Consider the following 7,326-nt stretch of genomic DNA (forward strand, 5'->3'; position numbering starts at 1 on the left):
TGGTCATTTATAAGTACATTGTAATGCCATTTGGACTTACTAATGCACCAGCCACATTTATGATGTTAATGAATGATGTATTTATGCCATTCATGGGTAAATTTATGATGGATTTTATTGATAGTATTTTGGTTTATAGTAAATTTTTACTGGAGCATGAACCACACTTGTTTACTATGTTTGGCATACTTAGGGAAAATGTGTTATATGCCAATAAACAAAAGGGTTTCCTATGCCAAGAGAAACTTGAATATTTGGGCCACATTATATTGACGCTAAGCGTAAAGATGGATCCAAAGAAGTAGCAATAATCTTGGCTTGGCCTATTCCATAGGACATTACTGCACTCATATCTTTCTTAGGACTATGTGGTTTTTATAGAAAGTTTATTATTTTCTATTCTAAAATAGCAGTTCCATTGATTGACTTTTTGCAAGTTACCATTGTTTATGCCTAGACCGACATTCAATAGCAAAGTTTTGATAAAGTAAAGCAGGCGGTTGCAAAACCACACCTATGTTAAAGTCGTGGATTGGTCATCACATCAGTACCTTTTGTCGTTAGACAAATGCTAGTAGCATTGCCATAGGAGTTGTGTTGAGCCAAGAAGGCCAACCAATGGCTTTTTAGAGTAAGAAACTCAATAGTTTGCGATGCAAGTGGCCCACACATGAGCTTGAATTGTATGCAATTATACATGCACTCAAGATGTGGAGGCATTACTTGTATGGAGCTGAGTTTAAGGTATAAATAGATCATGATACACTGAAGTATTTTTTTGTAACCAGTCGGATTTAAGAGGTCGTCAAAGCAAGATGGGCCAAATCGATGCAAGAGTTTCGTATGAAAATCTTGTATCGACAAGGAAAAGAGAATGTTGTTACCGATGCATTGTCTTGTATAATGTATCATATGAGTTTCACTATAGTCGAGAATGAGATAATTCATAGAATACATGAAGCTTAAAAGACTATTCCGTATGTTCAATCGTTATGGAATAAGGCTAGCCACGTAGATGAGGAATCAGCCCCGTCTGATTTATTGTCTAGTAAACGTAGATTTATTATTGAGAATGGAATTCTCAAGAGGAATGGCAAAATATGCTTTCCAGATCTGAGGATATAAGTGGCATGAGAATGTCATGATCGTCCATGTGTTGGGACACTCAGGAATTAAGAAAACAATTGAGCTTATTAAACGTTTCTATTGATGGGGCCACAGTTAAAGAAACATACATGTGACATTGTTTACCATGTCAGGTTATTGAATTCGAGCGTGTGAAGTTGCTGGGATTGTTACATCCATTGCCTATTCTAGAGAGAAAATGGTAGAGTATTTTTATGGATTTCATTATGGGATTACCCAGAACCAAGAAAGACTATAATGCTATCTTTGTCATTCTAGATAGATTATTTAAGATGGCACATTTTGTTCCTACATGAACAAAGTTGAAGCTCCGCTATTGCCAATGTGTTTAGATTACATAGCTTGCCCAAATCCATTGTGTTAGATAGAGATATGCGGTTTACATATGTAATTTTTGGTAGCATGTTTTTAGTAAACTTGGCACGCAACTTTACATTAATAGCAGTGATCATCCACCATAGACTTATGGTCAGATCGAGAGAGTCAACCAAGTCTTGGAGGATATATTAAGTGCTTATGTTGAGGATTGACATAGCAATTGAGAAAAATATTTACAATTCGCGGCGCAAGCATGCCTCTACAAACTTTTCTCCATTTAAATTGAATTATGGATATAATCCATTGATGCCAGGTACAATTGGATTACCTCACAAGACACCTAGTGTAGCTGAATTTCTATCTCAAATGTAGTTAAATTTAGCCAAAGCTCAAGATTATATATGTTGGGCTATGGATCGGGGCTACGGATCGAGCGATTAAGTATGCTGATCCCAAGTGGATAGCTCGTACTTTTGAAGAGGGGGAGAAAGTGTTTCTACTTGTTCCTCAAAGGATTTCCTCAAAGAACTGAGATGCTTTGTGGTGCGGGTAAATCTATTAGCGGTTTGCCTAGATATTATGGGCCATGGAAGATTTTGAAACGAGTTGGAGATGTGGCTTATAAATTGGACTTACCACAAGACTGTTGTGTTTAGCCAGTATTTCATGTGAGACGATTAAAGCATCATCTTCATGACAACAATGATAATCTAGTTGATGGTATAATTGCTTTATAAGAACCTCAAGAAGATCATGGACCAGAACAGATCTTGAAACAAAGAGAAAGACAATTGTGAAATCGTACTCTTCGGGAATTCCTTGCAAAATGGAAAGGACATCCCTTGGATAGATGCAATTTAAGAAATGGAGTTTCATTTTCGTTAAGCATTATTCCTAAAAGGGGGAGAGAATGTTATGACCCTTTCATGTGGCAGCACGTGGGGCTTACATGTGGTAACACATGGGATGCATACACACCGATATGCAAGATTTACACGCTAGTAATGCATGGGACATACAGGCATTGCATGGGAAAACCAATGGTAGCATACTATTTCATATCATCGCTTATATTAATAAGTGTAAACGGGTAACATTTTGAATGACGGTTGTAGGCCAAAGACCTAGTGATGTGTAGCACGGGGTAGCAATGAGGACATAGGGGCACGTGAGTATGGTGTGTGGCCGGTAAGGTACACACTAGACGCTCGTGGTCACTGGCATATATAATGGCTAGGTGGTTAAACATGGTATGCCAAGCTAGGTTTATTTTTGCTATTTTAGAGCTCTTTTTCTTCTCTCTCACATTTTTTACATGAGGTAGGATTCACAGAGCAAGGGTTACTTGCATGGGGGCTTTACACCAACCAAAACAAATGTTGTAGAGGTTGGGATGATATGGGAATGGGTGATGGGTTTATGGAGGGTGGGGGGGAGCCTAGTCATGGGCCTACTCATGGGCCACTTAGTGACTTTCTTGGTGGCATGGGGTTATCAAAGAGATGCTACTTCATAAGCTAGGAAAGGTCTAGGTGAGGCATAGGGGGTGGAAAGGTCTTTGCTTGTGTAATGACAAAGGACCTTTGTAAGCATGTGTACATAGTGTACCTTGCCTACCAAGTTCTTATACAAGCCTTGGAGTTCATTTGGTAAAGGCTTCAACCCAATTTCTGGGCTAGTATGAAACCAAGTATCCCACAAGAGAATCAAGGTTGAATCCATATTTCCAAGATCATGGAAGAGAGTTTGCATCAATGTGATTGAAGGTACCTTAGATCTTTGAGGAGATCTAGGATTTGTTTGTTTTGCCAAAGATTCTTGAGATCTAGGATTTGTTTGCTGCCAAAGATCCTTGAGATCTTGGTTTGGTTGTTGTTCAAGGAAATCTAAAGGAAGGGATTCTCGCTCCTCTTGAAGAGTTATGTTTCTAGGTTTACATGGAATATTCCCTTGCACTTCATTGTCCTTTGTTATTTTTTCATTCATCATTCTCGTATCTTTCTCAGTGTTGAGATTGATCTAGACTCGGAGTTTGGCACCATCAAGACTTCATCATCCGCCTCTAGTATTACTGAGAGTGGTGCAGGGGACAAAATTGGGGTGTCTTCACTAGCCCAAACACACTCTCTAACTCCAATTGAGTTTAACCAAATTTGTAGCTGCCTTGAGGCATTCCTTTTCTTCCACTTTGTTGGGATATTGTATCAACTTTTTAGGTAGCTTTTGCAAATTTAGATCCAAACTACCATCAATGGTTTTTTGGTATAGTTTAAAGTTTCATTAACAGGGATAGACTCGAGACGATTCTGAAGAAGATGATTTGGATCCATGTTGGATTTCAACTCTATCCTTATCGTACCAACCAAGATACTCTTCTTCTTGTTGTGTTTCCTTCTCTTTTCTGCATTTTTACTAGAAGCTATATTAATTTCAGTTTCTTCCTTTTCTAGGGCTTGCTTGGCTTGAGCTCTTGTCACAATACTACATTGACCAGAGTCAAGATTGGGTTTTCTTTCTTTCCCCAATGAACTCCTAGTATGTTTAAAGCTGTTGTCGGTCCAGGAGGACCACTAATAGAACATTGGGTGGTACAGTAAGGAAAATCTTTGAGTAGATGCTCTATACCACAACCATTGCACCATCTATCCAAAGGAACATGATTTGTTGCACAACTAGGATATCCTTGTAGATTTTATTCAAACACTCTGCTTTTATGTGAGGTCCACCACATGCATAACAAGAGAACGAGGCTCATCAAGTCATAGTATTTATGTCTCTTCCTCGTGCTGATGTTGCTATATTTCATCAAAGATGTATATTCATCAGATGCAACCATAGTGAAGACCATGGGGTTACAAAATACTCAAGAGTCTCAGCATTTTTCCCAAGTATTTCATAAGCAACTCCATACACTAAAGTCTCAGAGGTTATTTCATCAAAGATGTATATTCATCAGATGCAACCATAGTGAAGACCATGGGGTTACAAAATACTCAAGAGTCTCAAAATTTTTCCCAAGTATTTCATAAGCAACTCCATACACTAAAGTCTCAGAGGTTATTTCATCTTTCGCTCCCACTTGATGAATAGGAGTCATTCTTGGTGGATCTTGTTGAAGAGGCAATACAAGTGGAGGCATTTGTGTTATGGTTAACTACTGGTGGTGCCAGTAAAGAAAATGGCCTGTGAGGAGCCGACAATGCCAAGGTTCCCATTTGCCAGGTTAGCTTTGAGAGCCGGATTAAATCTTTAGCATCAGCTAGTATCAGATTACCTATACGAGCACAGTAGCCACACCACAAATTTAGTTTAAGTGAGGACATTCTATAGTCATATAATTAGATTTGTAATACGCACACCAAACCATGTCCCTCTTAGGATAGAGGTGGGGATTTCCTACCTCTTTTGGAATGATCTTAAATTCGTCTTTTAACTGCTTTAACACTTCTTTGGGTGGTCCCATAAAGTTATCATTGTAGTCAATGGCATCTAATGCACACTCATTGAACGTTCTATGGTTAACATATCATGAAATCTTTCATTTTGTAAACCTTATATAAGAAGAGTGAGATCAATCATATCTGGCTAGGTTTCTCTTCAGGTCCACACCTATTATAAAGATACTTGGCTTTGTTGATATATCAAATCATCTCTTCTTGTTTCTATTTAAGAGTATTGAGCTAGTTTATGAGCTCCACTTGGCACGAGTCTTGGTATAAGCACGAGTCTTGGTATAAGCAATCAAAAAGGGTTGCTTCAAATCTTCATAAGTTGCTTTTCCCTCTGGTTCTAAAGTTTTAAGCCATTTGGCAGCCTCATGCTCTAGGGTGAATCCAAATGCTCCAAGTTTTAAATGGCCATGGCCATCTCCAGTCCCATTGAATTTAGGCATAGCATTGGATACACTCTAGACTCTAGAGTTTCTTGAGGTCCATGTGGCTAGGAGCTGGAGGTTCTCCGGCGCGACTCTCGCAAAATAGCTTCTGCCATTCTTATGGCATCCTTAGCCAATACCATTCTTGCTACTGGTGGTGCAAGATTAATTAGAGGTTCTATTGAAGCTGATCTATCCAATGTGGTGGAGTAACATGAGTCCTCACTGCTGCTACACCACTCCTAGCTGGCATTGTGTGCACTCATGGGTGAGTGTAGGTGGGAACATGATGACGTAATCCTACAATTGGATCTGGACCTACTATCGCACTTATGGGTGTGATCAGGGCAATAGCCATAATTAAAAGCATAGGCATACATCTTGCCAAAATGAATGAGTAAATTGTTGTTCACCCAAAGAAATAGCTGGAACTATAGTATTGATATAGTCATAAGGCATAGGGCCTATAGGTTTTGCCCCATAAGTTTCTACTAAAGAATCTGGAAACTAAAAAATCATAGAGGGTAGCAGAGGAGTAGTAGGCGGGATTCTTTCATCATGGTTGCTATGGAAAGTGAACTCTGGGAATCCACTTGAGGTTCCAATTTCCCAGGCTCCTCTTGAGAGTACTTCATCCTCCCCTACCTTTGCATTTACCTCATTGGAAGTTGATTCAAGACCTGATGCATGTGGCTCATAATGAGGAACACTATCACCCAAGTGTGGTAGATTGGCTAGTGGAATTGCCCTTGGGAATGAACCCACTCGGGTTCAAGTCTCTCCGTCGATTGGATGTATAACCCTCTAAGTCGACTTTAAGCGACTCCGTCTCCGTCTCTCTCTCTCTCTCCTCATAAAGTTTTCTTGACAGATCTATGGAGATGATAAAAGAATGTTCTATGCATAAAATCTAATTATTTCAAGTCTTATTTCCAAATAATCATGATCCCACAACAGACTATACTAGCATGATGGACTCTTGTTTCTCTTATGCTCGGCTTCTTCATCTCTATTCCTGTGTCTCACAAGAGTTGTGCTACATTCATGAGCTCTTTCTGTCTCTTTGCTACACACACACACACACACACACACACACACACACACACACACACACACACACACACACACACACACACACACACACACACACAAAGTATGTCTCCCTCCACTTATTTCCATGTTCTCTTTCCTCCCAAGATAGCTAGGTGGCTGCAAGGAGATGTGCTACATTATATATATATATATATATCTAGCACACTACCTCTAGAGCTCTCTCTCTATTTCCCTCTCTAAAACACACCACCACACTCATTGAACGTGAATAAGGTCAAAGAAACTTGCAAAGTATGGTTGGTTAGGGTTAGAATGGTCCAGTAGTACTTTCACCTCATTTCATGATGAATATTGATGGGAATGCAATGGGACAAGATCAATTTTTGCATAATGCAGAAGTGCAAGAAAATGGAGGTAGGGTTATTCTTGGTCATGAAGGCATTAAGAAAATTAGGCAGTATTGGGATACAAAGCAAAGGGAGCATTGACCAAAAGCCAAAGAGAAGCAAAGGGCTAAAGAGAATGGCTCTGTCGATGAGAAGGAAAGAAAGAAGATTTGTAGAGTTGTATAGCTAACTCTTGGTACTCATGCCAGCAAATATTTGAAGAACTCCTCCTTCATCCCAATTTCAGGGATGTTCAACCTAAAGAAATGGGTTGTGAAAGAGCTATGTTGGCCAACATTTACAACACTTTGACATAAGTCAAAATGCCCCGATCAAAAGATGATATTTTCTTGAAGAGGTCATCACTAATGATGGTACTAAATGGTGATGGTTTCAATGGACATGGTGGCGACGGAAAATCTATCAGCTTAGCAAAGGCAACAAAGGTTCTAGGTATCCACCACAAGAGAAAACTCTGTGTAGCCAATCCTTGCCTATGTTTAGAAGAGGATGGAGTCTTTCCCCTGCAAACATGCTAATGATAGCAAC

This window comes from Cibotium barometz, chromosome 31 (assembly GCF_041138505.1).
Source record: "Cibotium barometz isolate CiBa-2024 chromosome 31, ASM4113850v1, whole genome shotgun sequence".
NCBI classification, from domain to species: Eukaryota; Viridiplantae; Streptophyta; class Polypodiopsida; order Cyatheales; family Cibotiaceae; genus Cibotium; species Cibotium barometz.